This window comes from Chiloscyllium punctatum, chromosome 1, assembly GCF_047496795.1.
Source record: "Chiloscyllium punctatum isolate Juve2018m chromosome 1, sChiPun1.3, whole genome shotgun sequence".
Lineage (NCBI taxonomy): Eukaryota > Metazoa > Chordata > Chondrichthyes > Orectolobiformes > Hemiscylliidae > Chiloscyllium > Chiloscyllium punctatum.
This window is the reverse complement of record NC_092739.1, coordinates 83169450-83185393: the sequence shown is the minus strand read 5'-3', so window position 1 is coordinate 83185393 and position 15944 is coordinate 83169450. Positions and strand designations below refer to the sequence as shown.

At 39.3% G+C, this 15944-nt stretch overlaps 1 protein-coding gene across 3 annotated transcripts in view; it reads left to right on the top strand.

Annotated features, from left to right (window-relative positions):
• LOC140476947 (zeta-sarcoglycan) overlaps positions 1 to 15944 on the top strand; it is a 956705-nt gene that overhangs the window by 575222 nt on the left and 365539 nt on the right. The gene's annotated exons all lie outside the window — the stretch shown is intronic.

The window sequence follows — 15944 nt, the reverse complement described above, 5'->3', positions numbered from 1 at the left end:
TGTGTAGAAGCCAAAGAAGACAAACTGGGATGGTTTCGAGCCAATAATGTTATCTAGCCTGCATATTCTCATCTGCTGCTAACAACATCTGCTCTCATTATAATTTCTCAAGGAACAAAGTAAGTTTGGAGACTTCATGGAAATCCACTTTGTCCTAAATAGCAGTTTTTCCCCTTCCACCTGGCCCCATTTAAGTCCATTCTTCTGACATTGTCCCAGATTTAGGAATTATAGGTTGTGACCTAATGTGACCATAAGATCTTGTTATAAGAAGAAGTATGGATACTTTTGAGACCTAAGTGCTCTTGTTACAGTAAAAGAATGAACAAGGAATATATTACAATAAAACTGAAATGTTACAAATACGTTGAGAAAAAAAATTGCCACAGGGAGTTGCATGTAAGAATGCCACATTCATTATTAGATCTGTTGGGTTGTTGGAAAGTGCTCAAGGTAGCATTAATGTGGAGATAGATTAGTGAATCACTATCATGCCACTAGCTATATTGACTTCATCTGTATTTCTGTTGGTTGTAGGTAATTTCAATTCTGTACCTAGTTACTTTATTCCTAACTTAGCCTGCAATAGGTTTCCTCTTCTTTGCATGCAATTGTCTTTAAAAGTGATGATCTGGTCCGGTTAAATTACTAGAATAGATGTTTAGCTTTGTTTGGTGATACATTATCTCATAAACTGCTGAGTATGTTTTTAAGAGTAAATTGTTATAAAATATTGACGTCTGCAACGGATGAAAATGCATCAATTAGAATCACCTAAATAAAATTAGCAGTTAATGATGGAGATATTTTGAAATGTCACAGAAATACTGCATAACATGACAGATATCAAGCCTGTCTTACTGGATAACTTGCACACTGCAGGTATAGAGTATTGCTGAATGTATCAGAGATGACAGCTTATTACTGTTTGCACTCATGATTTGTAGTACATCATTAGGAAGATGTTGTGCAACTCTTTTCAGTTCATTTAACCCTAGCCATATAGGAGTTGAATGCTTTAGATGTTTATTTTCTGTGCCAAAAGTTCAAGTAAACTCAGCTAATAGGAGTTAAGCTTACTGTACAGGTCATTAACTCTGAATGGGTGTGATGTCCATAAAGACTCAGCTGGGCAAGTAAGAATTTACTTCCAGTACATATTGACAACCACTACCAGATGTTTGTGTGTGTGAATTGCAATGAATAACAATTCAGTTTTGATAATAACCAGAACGTACAAGGTCAATTGGAGAGCATTTCATTTGTATGGGTCAGACAAGTCAACGTATCATTCTTGGCACATCTCAGACACTGACTTCCCAGTGCTCTTATTGGTTCAAATGTTAATTGTATTTTTATGCAGTTTCAATAAATATTTAATCCAGCTTTGGGGACCTTTTAAAAATTCACAAGAAAAATATAAAATCTAACCTTGGTAACATTAGAACAAAATGCTTAACACATTAGTATGATAAAACAATTTAAAGAGTTGGATTTTGTGCAGCCAAGAGAAGTTTTGATGTTAGACCTGAAAGCAGGATGACCAATCTGAGAAGTTACAATCCCAATGCTGGTAAACTGAGTTCCTGTCACTAGGGTTGCTACTCTGGCCCAATCAGAGGAGTAGAAGTTTAGCAATATCAGTTTAACAGAGCCACCACTATCAATGTCTATTCATGAGGTTTCAAATATGTAAAAGAGAATATTTCAATCATCTAAGCCCTCTTAATGAGTGATAACCGATTACTAGGGAGCACCGAGTTCAGGAGGGAAGGCCTTGGTAATCACCTCGGGAGAAAGTGAGGACTGCAGGTGCTGGAGATCAGAGTCAAAATGTGTGGTTCTGGATAGGCACAGCAGGTCAGGCAGCATCCAAGGAGCAGGAGAGTCAACGTATTGGGCATAAGCCCTTCATCAGGAATGTGGGGGTCTTGATGAGGGGCTTATGCCCAAAACGCTGACTTTCCTGCTCCTAGGATGTTGCCTGACCTGTTGTGCTTTTCCAGTGTCACACTGATCACCTCGGGGATGTTATGACAGAAGTGGCTATCACTAATGGCAAGGACTCTGCAAATGTACAAAAAGGTGAGTCTTTAGACCTCTCCCAAAAGGTTGGCAAGTTTTACTTGGTTCTCTCTCCATGAGATGGTAGCAACTCCCAAATATGCCAAGGATGCAGGAAAAACCTCTTTGTCCATTTAAGTAGCTTGATTGAATCTTTAGGAGTCAAACAATCAGTCACCTTTTCCATTGGAAGCAAAATGATCTCGCAGCAGAGGGGCTTTGGTGTGGTTCAATTCTCCAAATGCCTTTTTTCCCGTTTCCTGTCTCCCAGCCCAATGCCAATGTGTCTGTTAAATAGTGAGCAGAGAAATAGCATATGGCCATTCGTGTAATGTCAGCAAGACTAGAATCATATCATTTTAAAGCAAATAAGATTATTTGACCTATAATAGTTAGGAAGTGCTATACACTTACTTCCATTTAATGTCCCTTTTCCAAACCCATTTTGGGGTGTCACAGGTGCAGAATAATAATTCAGAAAATATGAATTCAAATTTCAGCAGAGCAGTTTGAAATTTTGAATTCAGTTTATGGCTTTTCTGGAATAGGAAAGCTTCTGTCAGTAAAAAGTGATCATGATGCTGTCAGATTGTTGGAAAACCCCAGCTAGCAGGGAAGGAAATCTACCATTGTTCCTCACTCTGATCTCCATGTGACTCCAGCCCCATGCAATTGTGATTGACACTTAGCTGCTGTCTGAAGTGACCTAGTAAGTCAAACAATTATATAAACTGCTACTCAATACTTCAGCACAAGAACCTGCAATTCCTTTCCCATGACAAGAAAAGATTGACAGTAAATTCTGGATTTCCAACAATGTCCACATCTCGGGAATGAAATGTGAAACATACCTTTCTTTTTGAATATTTATCCCAATGGTAAAACATCGAGTTTCCTCTCATATGATAGAAAAGCTACCATTCTAACGCAACAGTAGCTGGTTTTAATTCTCCAGTACTGTAAATGTTTGTGCTTGTTTAATTCAAATGATTTCCCAATCGGATGGTGCCTTCTGTAAAGCAGTGAAACGCTACATGATATGGAAGATATTATATTTTTCAACCCCCTGGCAAGAAGAGGTTGTGCCATTGAGCTGTTGAGATATGGCATTCAGCTCAATGCTTACCACAAATCATGGCATGGAATGGTCTTTTAGGACCTCATTAGTGCTGAAGAAATACCCAAGCCTAAACGGCAAGATCACATGAGCAGTTTCAGCCTGTGATCATACTGTTTAGTAAGTAATATTCTTAAAGAATTCACAGCAAAACATTTGACTACACTGTCAGCTGTATCTGTAAACAGCAAGACATTAAACTAAAGGTCTTGGCAATGGAATGCTAATCTTCGAGTACTCTCCTGAGATTGTGGCAAGGTGGTCTGGTGGTAGGATTGTGCAACTATTCTGTATTTCTTTCCAGTTGGGCAAGAGGAGCACTGGAATTCTTTATCTTTATGTAAGTGCAGATCTCTATGTCTCAATTCACAGCTGCTGGTTAAATATTTAGCATTAGTGAAACTCATATCAAGCAATTTAAAAATTCCACGTGAAATGTTCCAGGATGAAAACACAAATAAACTTCATTTCACATGTGTTACTGATCTGCCACAACTGGTACAATGCCAGAGGGAAGGAAAGTCACTTCCACAGGGTGGCCTCATACTACTTTCCACATCCAATTTAAAGACTTCTCTGTAAATTTGGATGTAATTTCCACTCATCCAAAACCAGAAGCACTTTCCATCAATCCAAGCGCAAAGTATACCTGGTCTGCAAGAGAAGCTGCCTTGGGCAGTGTGTGTACTACATGATAAAGTACTTCTGTACTTGCATTGTGCTAAGAATGGATAATTAATTAAAACAGGAGTATCTCTAATGCACAATTACAGTGGTGAGGGAGACTATTGCCAGAGTTAATTTGCAACAGCAGAATAATTCATGCAGATGACATGTTCAAAATTTTGTTGACACATGATTATAGAGTGGTGGTACAGATTATTATGTTTCAAATTACAATACCTTCTAAGTCTGCAAGAGCAATGTTAAGAACTGACTGACAGTTGTTATTCCTTTCAATGAGTTTTTTCCAATCCTTGGAAACAAGCATATTGCAACTTTAAAATGCTGACACCTTATCCTTTGTACATAATTAGAAGATAAGAAGTCAGGGATGACAAAAGGCTCACTGAAACTGATCTCTCCAGAGCATTTAGTCTTCCAACATGACAATTGATTTTATTTTAAACAGGTTAAATAGTTTTGCCTCAATTGCTTTGCATAGGTTAGTCCAAACATTTAGCATTCTTTTGAAGAAGAGACACAAATTTCTTTGGCAGTTAAGCAGGAGTCTGAAAGAACGTACTTGAAACAACACCGACTTGCTTGTGCAAAGTTCTTGCTGATTCTGCGAGCAGAATTTAACATTGCAGAACCAGTATACCTCTGAAATGAGAACTGACAAGACCAACTACCTCATCTCCTGAATGATCTGTGGGAGCTGCGATGAAACTAAGTACCAATTTAAGCAACGGGTACTCTGTTGTCAAGGCTCCAGTGTCCACTGGAAACTTCAAATCACAGCACTATTAATGGTGGAATAGTTAACCTTCCCAGAGAGCTGCTAGCTAATCAGAGCCCGGTAGCTTTCTAGTTTCAACAACACCAATGGAGGCAATTGAAAATTTCCACAGTACAGGATGCCCAGGTAGAGTGTTGGAAATGAAATCCCAGGAATCGGGCGGAAAGGGCAGGTCCACTGGGAGCAGACAACAAGTGTCATGGGAATGAGGAGAGTATGACTTAGGGCAGGTGAATTTCAGCCCCCATGGTCTGCCTCCAGTAGTTGGTTGCACATTCTAAAATGATGGACTGAGATTAGTGTGGATCTTGCATCTGCTCCTGAGATAGTAGGCTTACTTCTAGATTTACTTCCAGATTTCTTACATTTATTATCTTTTAGTCATATAAGATTTTTATTTTGATTCATTTTGATTTTTTTACAGTCAAAAATGCAAAAAGAAAATGTGCGGGATGTTTTTTCAAAATGAGTTCTGTTCATGGACCTTTTCGGAGAGGTCTACACTTGGATGATTCGGTGCTTTTTTTGTCTAAAATTATATGTGTAGAATGAGAGTTTTTTTTGAACACTGCTAAAGAGATTTTTTTAAATGGCACAGGATAGTATTTTTTTTTTAACTGAGTTGTGTTGATGGAACTTTAAAAGAGGCCTGGAATGATTTTTTTAATTGGGAGATGGAAAGCTTTCTGCTGGACCACTTGAGTAGGAGTCATTTTTAAATTTGATTGTTCAACTAAGTGGGTGATTTCATTTAAGATTGATACTTTTTTTTATTTCTTTTTTTTGCATGCAGAGTATTAATTCTTTGGGTAAGGAAAGGTAGTTTATTTTCTATATATATATGGTGGTATTGCCAGCTGCTCCTTTTTCAGCTTAATGTCATTGAGGGCATATCAGAGACACAAAGTTAGATGGTTAGTAGATTTGGAGAAGTTATAACATAGCAGGATCAGTCAGATAGATGGGTGAGTGTCAGGAAAGGTAAGACGGTAGTTCAGAAGTCTCCTCTTCAAACAGATACTCAGTTTTGGGTACTGTTGAAAAGGATCATCTATCAGAGGAAAACAGAAGAGGTGTTCAGATCTTGGACACTAAGAATAAATCTTATGTTAGGTGAGGTTTGACAAAATTTAAAAGCGTAATTGATCATGGGGACTATTCTGTCAAGTACACAAACAAGAAATTCCCTGGCAGTGGGTGTTAAGCTAGGATAGTATGTTGGTTTCCTGGTGCCAGGATTAAGGACATCTCAAAATGTTTGAAGCATATTGTTAAAGAGGCGAATGAGAAACATTGGTATAGTAATCTCTGGTTTATTCCTGGTGTCAAGCTCAAATGAAGGAAAGTTAAAACAGGAGATAGACAAAAGGTGGGGAATTATAGAGCGGTTAGCTTAACTTCTGTAGTGAGAAAAATGCTGGTGTCTATTATCATAAAGAAATAACAAGACATCTGGATAGCAATCATCCCATTGGGCAGACAGATCATGGGTTCATGAAGGGCAGGTCATGCTGAAATAGTCTTTTGAAATTCTATGAAGACATTACTAACACGGTGGACAATGGGGACCCAGTGGATGTGGTGTATCTAGATTTCCAAAAGGCATTCGAGAAGTTGCCACACAAAAGGCTGCTGCATAAGATAAAGATGCAAGGTGTTACGGGCAATGTATTAGCATGGATAGAGGACCGGTTAGCTAACAGGAAAAAAAGAGTGGGAATAAATGAGTGCTATTCTGGTTGGCAATCAGTGACTCGTGGTGTGCCTCAAGGATCAATGTTGGGACCGCAATTATTTCACACAGATGATTTGGAGTTGGGGACCATGTGTAGTATGTCAAAGTTTATGGCTGACAATAAGATGAGTGGTAGAGCAAAGTGTGCAGAGGATTGTCAAACTTTGCAGAGGGACAGAGATAGTTTATGTGAGTGGGCAAAAGTATGTCAGATGGAGAACAATGTTCACAAATGTGAAGTCATCCATTTTGGCAGGAATAACAGTAAAAAGGGCAATTACTTGAATGGTAAGAAATTGCAGCACATTGCTGTGCAGAGGGACCTGGGTGTTGTTGTACATGAATCACAGAAGGTTGGTCTGCAGGTACAACAGATAATCAAGGAGGCAAATGGAATTTTGCCCTTCATTGTTAAAGGGATTGAGTTTAAAAGCAGGGAGGTTATGTTGCATCTGTACAGGGTGTCGGTGAGGCCACACCTGGAGTACTGTATGCAGTTTTGGTCTCTTTACTCGAGAAAGGATATACTGGCACTAGAGGGGGTACAGAGGAGGTTCACTGGGTTGATTCCAGAGTTGAGGGGGTTGGTTTATGAGGAGAAACTGAGTAGACTGGGATTATATTCACTGGAATTTAGAAGAATGAGGAGGAGTCTTAGAGATACAGATAAAATTGTGAAAGGAATAGATTAGGTAGAAATAGAGGATGTTTCGACTAGCTGGTGAAACTGGGATTAGAGGGCATAGCCTCAAAATTAGGGGGACAGAGTTAAGACTGAACTGAGAAGGAATGTCTTCAACCAGAGTGTTATAAGTCTGTGGAATTCCCTGTCCAATGAAACAGTTGAGGCTACCTCATTGAAAGTTTTAAAGGCAAAGATAGATTTTTGAACAGTAAAGGAGTTATGGGTTATGGTGAGTGGGCAGGTAAGTGGAGCTGAGGCCACAAAAAGATTACCCATGATCTTATTGAATGGCAGAGCAGGCTTGAAGGGCCAGATTGCTCACTCCTGCTCCTAGTTCTTATGTTCTTAAGTTCTAATAAAACAACAAAGGTAATAAATAAATGGCTGAAGAGGCGGTTCAGGGATTCAGGTTCTTCAATCAATGGAATCTGTTTTGAGGCAGGTAAGGTTGACAAACTCTGGACATGTTTAGCAACATGGGATTGGAATGTCATTGCTATGACAGAAACTTCGTTGAGAGGTGGACAGGACTGGCAGCTCAATGTTCTGGTTTCAGATGCTATTAGAAGTATAGAAAGAGAGGCAAAAGAGGAGGGGAGTGGCATTTCAGATTAAGGAAATCATAACTGTTACAATTTGGGATGATATTTCCAAAAAATCATCAGGTGAAAATATATGGATTGAAATTAAAACTAAAAAAAGAAATTATTACCTTGATGGGCTTGTGCTACAGACCCCGCAATAGTCAGAGGGAAATTGAGGAACAAGTATACAGCTGTATGTAAGAGTAATTAGGTTTTAATAGTAGGTAATTTTATTTTTTTAAACATTGACTGGGATTATCATAGTGTTAAAGGTCTGAATTTTGAAGAATCTGTTAAAAGTGTTTAAGAAAATTTTCTGAGGGTGGTACAATTACAATATTTAAAAGGAATCTGGATGGATATATGAAGATGAAGCACTTAGATTAGATTCTCTACAGTGTTGAAACAGGCCCTTTGGCCCAAAAGGTCCACACCGCCCCTCCGAAAAGAAACCCACCCCCCCTAACCTATCTTTATCACTGACTAATGCACCTAACACTGTGGGCAATTTAGCATGGCCAATTCACCTGACCTGCACATCTTTGGATTGTGGGAGGAAACCTACGCAGATACAGGCAGAATGTGCAAACTCCACACAGACAGGTGGGAATTGAACCCAGGACTCTGGTGCTGTGAGGCAGCAGTGCTAACCACTGAGCCACCGTGCCACCCCATGGGCCAAATGCTGGCAAATGGGACTAGATTAATTTAAGATATCTGGTCAGCATGGACAAGTTTGACCAAAGGGTCTGTTTCCGTGCTGTACGTCTCTATGACTATGACGCTATGTAAATGTTCCAACTAGAGATGGGGCAAAACTTGACTTTCTCTTGGGTAATAAGAGTGCTAAACTGGGGCGGGCCAACTATACCAAAGTTTGGCAGAAGCTGGGGAATGTAGATTGGGAGCAGCTGTTTGAATTGAAATCTAAATTTGCTATCTGGGGAGGCTTTGAAAGAGAGGTTGATTAGAGTGCAGGAGAGACATGTTCCTGTGAAAATGAGGGATAGAAATGGCAAGATTAGGGAACCATGGATGACAGGTGAAATTGTGAGACTAGCTAAGAGGAAAAAGGAAGCATACATAAGGTCTAGGCAACTGAAGACAGACGAAGCTCTGGAAGAATATTGAGAATGTAGGACCAATCCTATATGAGGAATTAAGAACACGAAAAGGGGTCATGAAGTATCTTTAGCAAACAGGGTTCAGGAGAATACTCAAGCATTTTATTCATATATAAGGAACAAGACGGTAACTAGGCTCACTCAAGGACAAAGGAAGAAAGTTATGCGTGGAGTCAAAGAAAATGGGTGAGATTCTTAACAAGTACTTTGCACCGACATTCACCAAGGAGAAGGACATAATGAATGTTGAGGTTCGGGATAGATGTTTGATTACTCTAGGTCAAGTCAGCATAAGGATGGCAGAAATGTTGGATATTCTAAAAGGAATTAGGGTAGACAAGTCCCCAGGTCCGGATGGGATCTACCCCAAGTTAATGAGGGAAGCAAGCGAGGACACAGCTGGGACAGTAACAGATATGTTTGCAGCATCCTTGAACACGGGTGAGATCCCGGAGGACTGGAGAATTGCTAATGTTGTCCCCTTGTTTAAGAAGGGTACCAGGGATGATCCAGCTAAATAAAGATCGGTGACCCTGACGTCAATGGTAGGGAAGCTGCTGGCGAAGATACTGAGGGAAAGGATCTAATGGGCTCATCAGTGATAGGCAAAGTGGTTTTGTACAGGGAAGGTCATGTCTTACCAACTTAATAGAATTATTTTGGGAAGTGACAAAGTTGACTGATGAGGGAAGGGCTGTAGATGCCATATACATGGAATTCACTAAGGCATTTGATAAGTTTCCCTATGGTAGGCTGATAGAGAAGGTGAAGTTTCATGGAGTCCAGGGTGTACTAGCTAGATGGATAAAGAACTAGCTAGGCAGCAGGAGACAGCACAGTAGTGGAAGGGAGTTTCTTAAAATGGAGACTTGTGACAAGTGGTGTTCCACAGGGATCAATGCTGGGACCATTGTTGTTTGTGGTATACAGAAAAGATCTGGAGAAAGGTATAGGTGGTCTGATTATCAAGTTTGCAGATGATACTAAGATTGATGGAGTAGCAGATAGTGAATGGGGACTGTCAGAGAAGCAGCAGAATATAGATGGATTAGAGAGTTCAGCAGAGAAATGGCAGATAGAGTTCAGTCTGGGCAAATGTGAGGTGATGCAGTTTGGAAGATCTAGTTCAAGAGTGAACTATGCATTAAATAGAAAATTCCTGGGAAAATTGATGTACAGAGAGATCTGGGTGTTCAGGTCCATTGTTCCCTGAAGGTGGCAATGCAGATCAATAGAGTGGTCAAGAAGGCACACAGCATGCTTTCCTTCATTGGACGGGGTATTGAGTATAAGAGTTGGCAGGTCATGTTACAGTTGTATAAGACTTTGGTTCGGCCACATTTGGAATACTATGTATAGTTCTGGTCGCCACATTACCAAAAGGATGTGAATGTTTTGGAGAAGGTGCAGAGGACGTTCACTAAGATATTGCCTGGCGTGGAGGGCATGAGCTATGAAAAGAGGTTGAGTAGATTAGGATTATTTTCATTGCTAAAATGGCAGTTGAGGGGGAACCTGATTGAAGTTAAAAAAATCATGAGAGGAACAGACAGGGTGGATAGCAAGAAGGTTTTTCCCAGAGTAGAGGACTTAATTACCAGGGGTCACAAGTTCAAAGTGAGAGAGGAAAAGTTCTTTATGCAGAGGGTGGTGAGTGCTTGGAATGCGTTGCCAGCAGAGGTGGTAGAGGCAGGCACAATAGCATCAATTAAGATGTATCTAAACAGATACATGAGTGGGCATGAAGCAAACGGATACAGAGCCTTAGAAAATAGGCAGTTGGTTTAGATAGAGGATTTGGATTGGTTCAGGCTTGGAGGGCCGAAGGGCCTGTTCCAGTGCTGTAATTTTCTTTGTTCTTCTTTGTTCTAATAAGACAGGGCAAGTGACTAAACTAATAGAAAGAGAACACTTTGGCTCTAATGAACATAATTTTAATTGTTTTAAAATGCTTATAGAAAAGGATAAGCCTTCCATAAAAATTAAAGTTTTTCATTGGAGTAAGGCAAATTTTAATGGTCTGAGACAAGAACATTCAAAAGTTGATTGGAGTAGACTGTTGTCAGGTAAAGGGACATCGAAGAAGTGGGAGGCTTTCAAAAGTGTGATATTGAGATTTCAGAGTCATTATGTTCCTGTTGGAGTGAAAGGTAAGGTTGATAGCATTAGAGAACAATAGATGAATAAAGACATTGAATTTATAGTCAAGAATAAAAAAAGGATCATAGATTAGATATGGAGAACTGGTTTGAAATGAATCTCTTGAACAGTATCACGAGTGTACGGGCATTTTTAAGAGTGAGACCAGGAAGGCAAAGAGACAATATGAGATGGCCTTAGCAAATAATGTTAAGGATAATCCAAAGAGATTCTACAAGTATATAAAGAGCCCAAGAGAGCAACGAGAGAAGGAATATGGTCCCTTAGAGATCAAAGAGTTATTTTTTGTATTGAATCTCAGGAAATAGAAGAGATATTAAATGAGTATTTTGTGTTAGTTTTTACTGTTTAGAAAAAATGGAAGCTAGACAACTTGGTAATAAATTTTGATGTTTTGAAAACAGTTCACATTACAAAAGAGAAAGTGCTAGAGGCCTTAGAAAATATAAAGGTGGATAAAGCTCTGGGACTTGATCGAGTGTATCCCAGGACGTTGTGGGAAGTTAGGGAGGAAATGGCAGGGCCCCTTCTCTTTATCTTTATCATGTATATCAACTGGATGACCGGAGAGTGGCTAATATTGTGCCTTTGTCTAAGAAGGGATGTAAGGAGAAGCCTGGGAGCTTTCTACCTGTGAGTTTGACTTTGTTACCATTGCTAAGTTGTTCAAGATGATTCTGAAAGATAGTATTTATATGCATTTGGAGAGGCAAGGAGTGATGAGGGATAGTCAGAATGGTTTTGTGTGAGGGAAATCATGTCTCATAAACTTGATTAAAATTTTTGAGGAAGTAACCAAGAATATTGATGAGGGCAGAGCAGTAGACATTGTTTACTTGGACTTCAGTAAAACATTTGAAAAGGTTCTGCATGGTAGACTAATTAGTAAAGTTAGATCGCATGGGATTTAGGGTGAGCTTGTAAATTGGATACAAAATTGTCTTAAAGGGAAGAGACAGAGGGTGGTGTTGGAGGATTGCTTTTCAGAATGGAGGCTCCTGACCAGTGGTATTCCACAGGGATCAGTGCTGGGTCCACTTTTGTTTGTCATTTATATAAATGATTTGGATGAAAATATAGAAGATATGGTTAGTAAGTTTGCAGAGATCTTGATCAATTGGGTCAATGAGTTGAAGAGTGACAGGGTGGAGTTTAGTTTGGATAAAAGTGAGCTATTGCATTTTGGTAAAACAAACAAGGATGGGACTTGTACAATTAAAAGTAGGGTCTTGGGTAGTGTTGCAGAACAGAGAGACCGAAGGGTTGAGGTACATAATTCTTTGAAGTTTGTGTCACATATATGGAGGCTAGTTAAGAAGGCGTTTCGCGTGCTTCATTGATCAAAACATTAAGTAAAGGAATTGGGACATTATATTATACAGGACATGGGTGATGCCACTTCTGGAATGCTGTGTGCAGTTTTGGTCGCCCTGGAAGAGGAAGGATATTATTAAACTGGACAGAGTTCAGAAGTGGTTTACTAAGATGTTGCTGGGAATGGAGGGTTTGAGTTATGAGGCCAGGATGGATAGGCTGGGACCTTTTTCAGTGGAGCATAGGAGGTTGAGGGGTGACTTTATAGAGGTTTATAAAATCATAAGGGATATAGATAAGATGAATATAAAGTACCGTTTCCCTGTGGTGGGGATATCTCAAGGCTAGGGGGCATATTTTTAAGGTAAGAGGAAAAAGAGATTTAGATAAATATTTGAATAAGAAATGTTTGTAGGGATATGGAGCAAGTGCAGGCAAGTGGGGCTAGTTTATTTTGGGATTATGGGATGGTTGGACCAAAGGATGCTGTATGAATCTATGACACTAAGTAGAAGAAATCTCCTCTCTTTCCACCCCCAACACCCTTCCCCACCACCACCATTACTCTCTGCCTGGCCATGGCAGACCTGCAAGAATTTTAGAAACTCATTGATGGATGGGAAAAACTTCAACAATTTCCTGACCAATACATTTTCAATCAGAGTACAGAAAATTTAGTTTTATAACCTTGGTATGCATAAAATTTGAGAAGAAATCTTTGCTCTAGGTGTTTCTTTTGTGCTTTTTCACATTGATATGATTATTTATCAATGACTTGATATTTAGCAATATAAAGTTAATGGCTGTGTAATTATGCTAGGCTGTGTCCCTGTTTGACCACCAATAATGCCTCTCAGAGTCCAACATGCTATCTGGTACATGGATGCATAGTTCTGCTTGTTGCAGTTTTAGGGAGGATGGTAGCATGCATGTAGTTGCTATGAGGTGAAATATGTAGGACAGCTTGCAATAGAAAACATTAATAGCATTCCAAAATTACTAAATATTCAAGGGGCAAAAGGGTGATGGTAAATAAATACAACAACCTGTCAACAGCCTACCAGAGAAAGTGGTAGGGAAACTAATGGAGCTAAACACTAATAAGTTCATTGATATTGATGGATGCATCCGAGGATAATAAAGAAAGTAGCCACAGAGATGGCAGTTGTACTGGTAGTAATCGACCAGGAATCCTAGATATGGACAAGTCCCGGTTGATTAGAAAACTGCCAATACAACAGCTTTATTTAAAAAGTGAAGGAGATGAAAAGAAAATACAAAGTGTCGATCAGTTGGCATAATTTCTATTATTGGAAATACAAACGATGTAATAGAGAATTTAGAAATGCATAATATGCTCATACAGAGTCAGCATTGCTTCATGAAGGGGAAATCATGCCTACAAAGTTACTAGAATTATTTGAGGAGGAAACACAGGATAGTTAAAGGGAAAGATGTGGATCTAATATATCTTTAGAAGGCATTTGACAAAGTACCACACATTAGGCTACTTAATAAGATAAGAGCGCATTGTATTAGAAGTAGTATATGAGCATATATTAACAGTATTGGCTAACTAATAGAAGGCGGAGTTTGGTTAAAGGGGTCATTTTCAAGATGGCAACATTTAACTAGTGATGTGCCATGGGAACCAGTGCTGGGGCCAGAATTATTTACAATATATGTTAATGACTTGGATGACAAAAATGAATGTTGTTATAGACCAGGCCAGGCCCCCTCAAAACATTTCAACAAAGTAGCCCAGACCCTAACTTCTCTAGTTGTTTTAAGCAGGTGTAGAGTGGATATTCCAGGAGAGATGCAGCTGGTCAAACTATTGAGTTTGAGACAAAACAGAATTTATTTACAAGATTACTTAACGTAACACAAACAAAAGACAACAGAATATAGAATAACTTAACCTGTCTGAAAACTCAACAGATCATCCCAAGTTAATGGTGCTGTTCCAAATACTTGCAACAATCCACGTAAACCTCCCTTGGCACAAAAGGTGAAATCAAACACCAGTTGTTACAGAAGAGAAATCAGAGAGAGAGAGTACCAATCTGGACCTGCTTTTTTGGGTTCAGCAGCTACCAAAACTACTGCTAAAAACCAAACCAAATCAGAGAAAAGCTGAGCTGGGAGAACTAGCACTAGTACAAGTGTTTTTTTTTCAAAAACATGAAAGTCTGTTTCCTGAGGCAGTATCTGTTAGCTACCATCAAACTGGCCCTAAAACCCTTCAACTTAGAGTTTTTGTCTTTTACAACCTCTCAAAAAAAAACAAGGATAGCATAACCTTGTTAAAGGAGCAGTATCATCATACCTCCCCCCCCCCCCACACCCTTAAAAAAAAGAACCATCAATATCCAAAGATGGATTCATTTGAAAACCCCTTAATCCTAAATTGTGGTACTCTAAAACAGACATCATCATTACATGAAATGTCGCTGTGCATACAAAGTCAATTTATTCGTGCCACTGAACACCTCCATTTGTTATTCGAGTCTTGATAATGTGTCAGCAATCATGTTTTCTTGTCTTGCCACATGCACAATTTTCAAATTGAATATCTGTAACAACAAGCTCCATCTAAACAGTCTGGCATTTTTGTCCTTAACTTTCTCCACAAACTTCAATTGGTTATGACCAGTGTATATGTTTGTCTTAGATTTGTTCCTAGTCACATAAACATTAAAATGTTGTAATGTCAACACAAAGCTCAAAGTCTCAACTGTTGAATATTTCTGCTGATGAATGTTCAACTTCCTGGAGAAATACCTAATAGGTCTGTCTATCTTCTCATTGTCTTCCTGCAAGAGCACAGCACCGAAACCCACATCACTTGCATCAATAGTCACCTTGAATGACTTTGCATAATCAGGTGTAGCTAATACTTGGGCGGTGGTTAACACAGCTTTAAGGCTGTCAAATGCCTTCTGACAGTCTGCTGTCCACTGAACTTCTTGCCTTTCTTTAGCAAATCAATGAGTGGAGCAGCCACACTGCTAAAATTGGGCACAAAGTTTCGATAAGATCTACTCAATCCCAGGAACCGTAGTACTGCTGTTTTTGTCGATGGTATGGGAAACTCCCCAATTATCTTTGTTTTTGCATTCTGTGGGGCAATTTGTCCATGTCCAATAACATAACCTAGGTCGGTGTCTTGGGCTTTGGCAAATTCACTTTTAGCCAGGTTTATCACCAAGTCTGCCTTCTGAAGTTGATTGAACAAGTCTGATAAATGTTGCAAATGTTCCTTCCATGTGTGACTAAACATCACCAGGTCATGTATGTTTATGACACACTTGGGTAATCTGGCAATTAGCTCATTGGTTAGTCTCTGAAATGTGGCTGGCGCATTTTTCATATCAAATGACATGACTTTAAACTGATACAATCCATTTGGCGTTACGAAAACCGAAATTGCCTTCGTTCTTTCTAACAAAGGTACCTGCCAGTATCCTCTGAGCAAGTTCAACTTAGGAATGTAAGTTGCTTGTCTCACCTTCTCAACACAGTCTTCCAAATGTAGAATTGGATATGCATCAGTCTTTGTAACTGCATTGACTTTACGATAGTCCACACATGACTGTTGGGTACCTTCTCGTTTTGGCACCATTGCTATGGATGAGCTCCAGTCACCATAATTCACTTGGAATATACTGTCTTGGAGCATGCACTCAATCCCCTTTT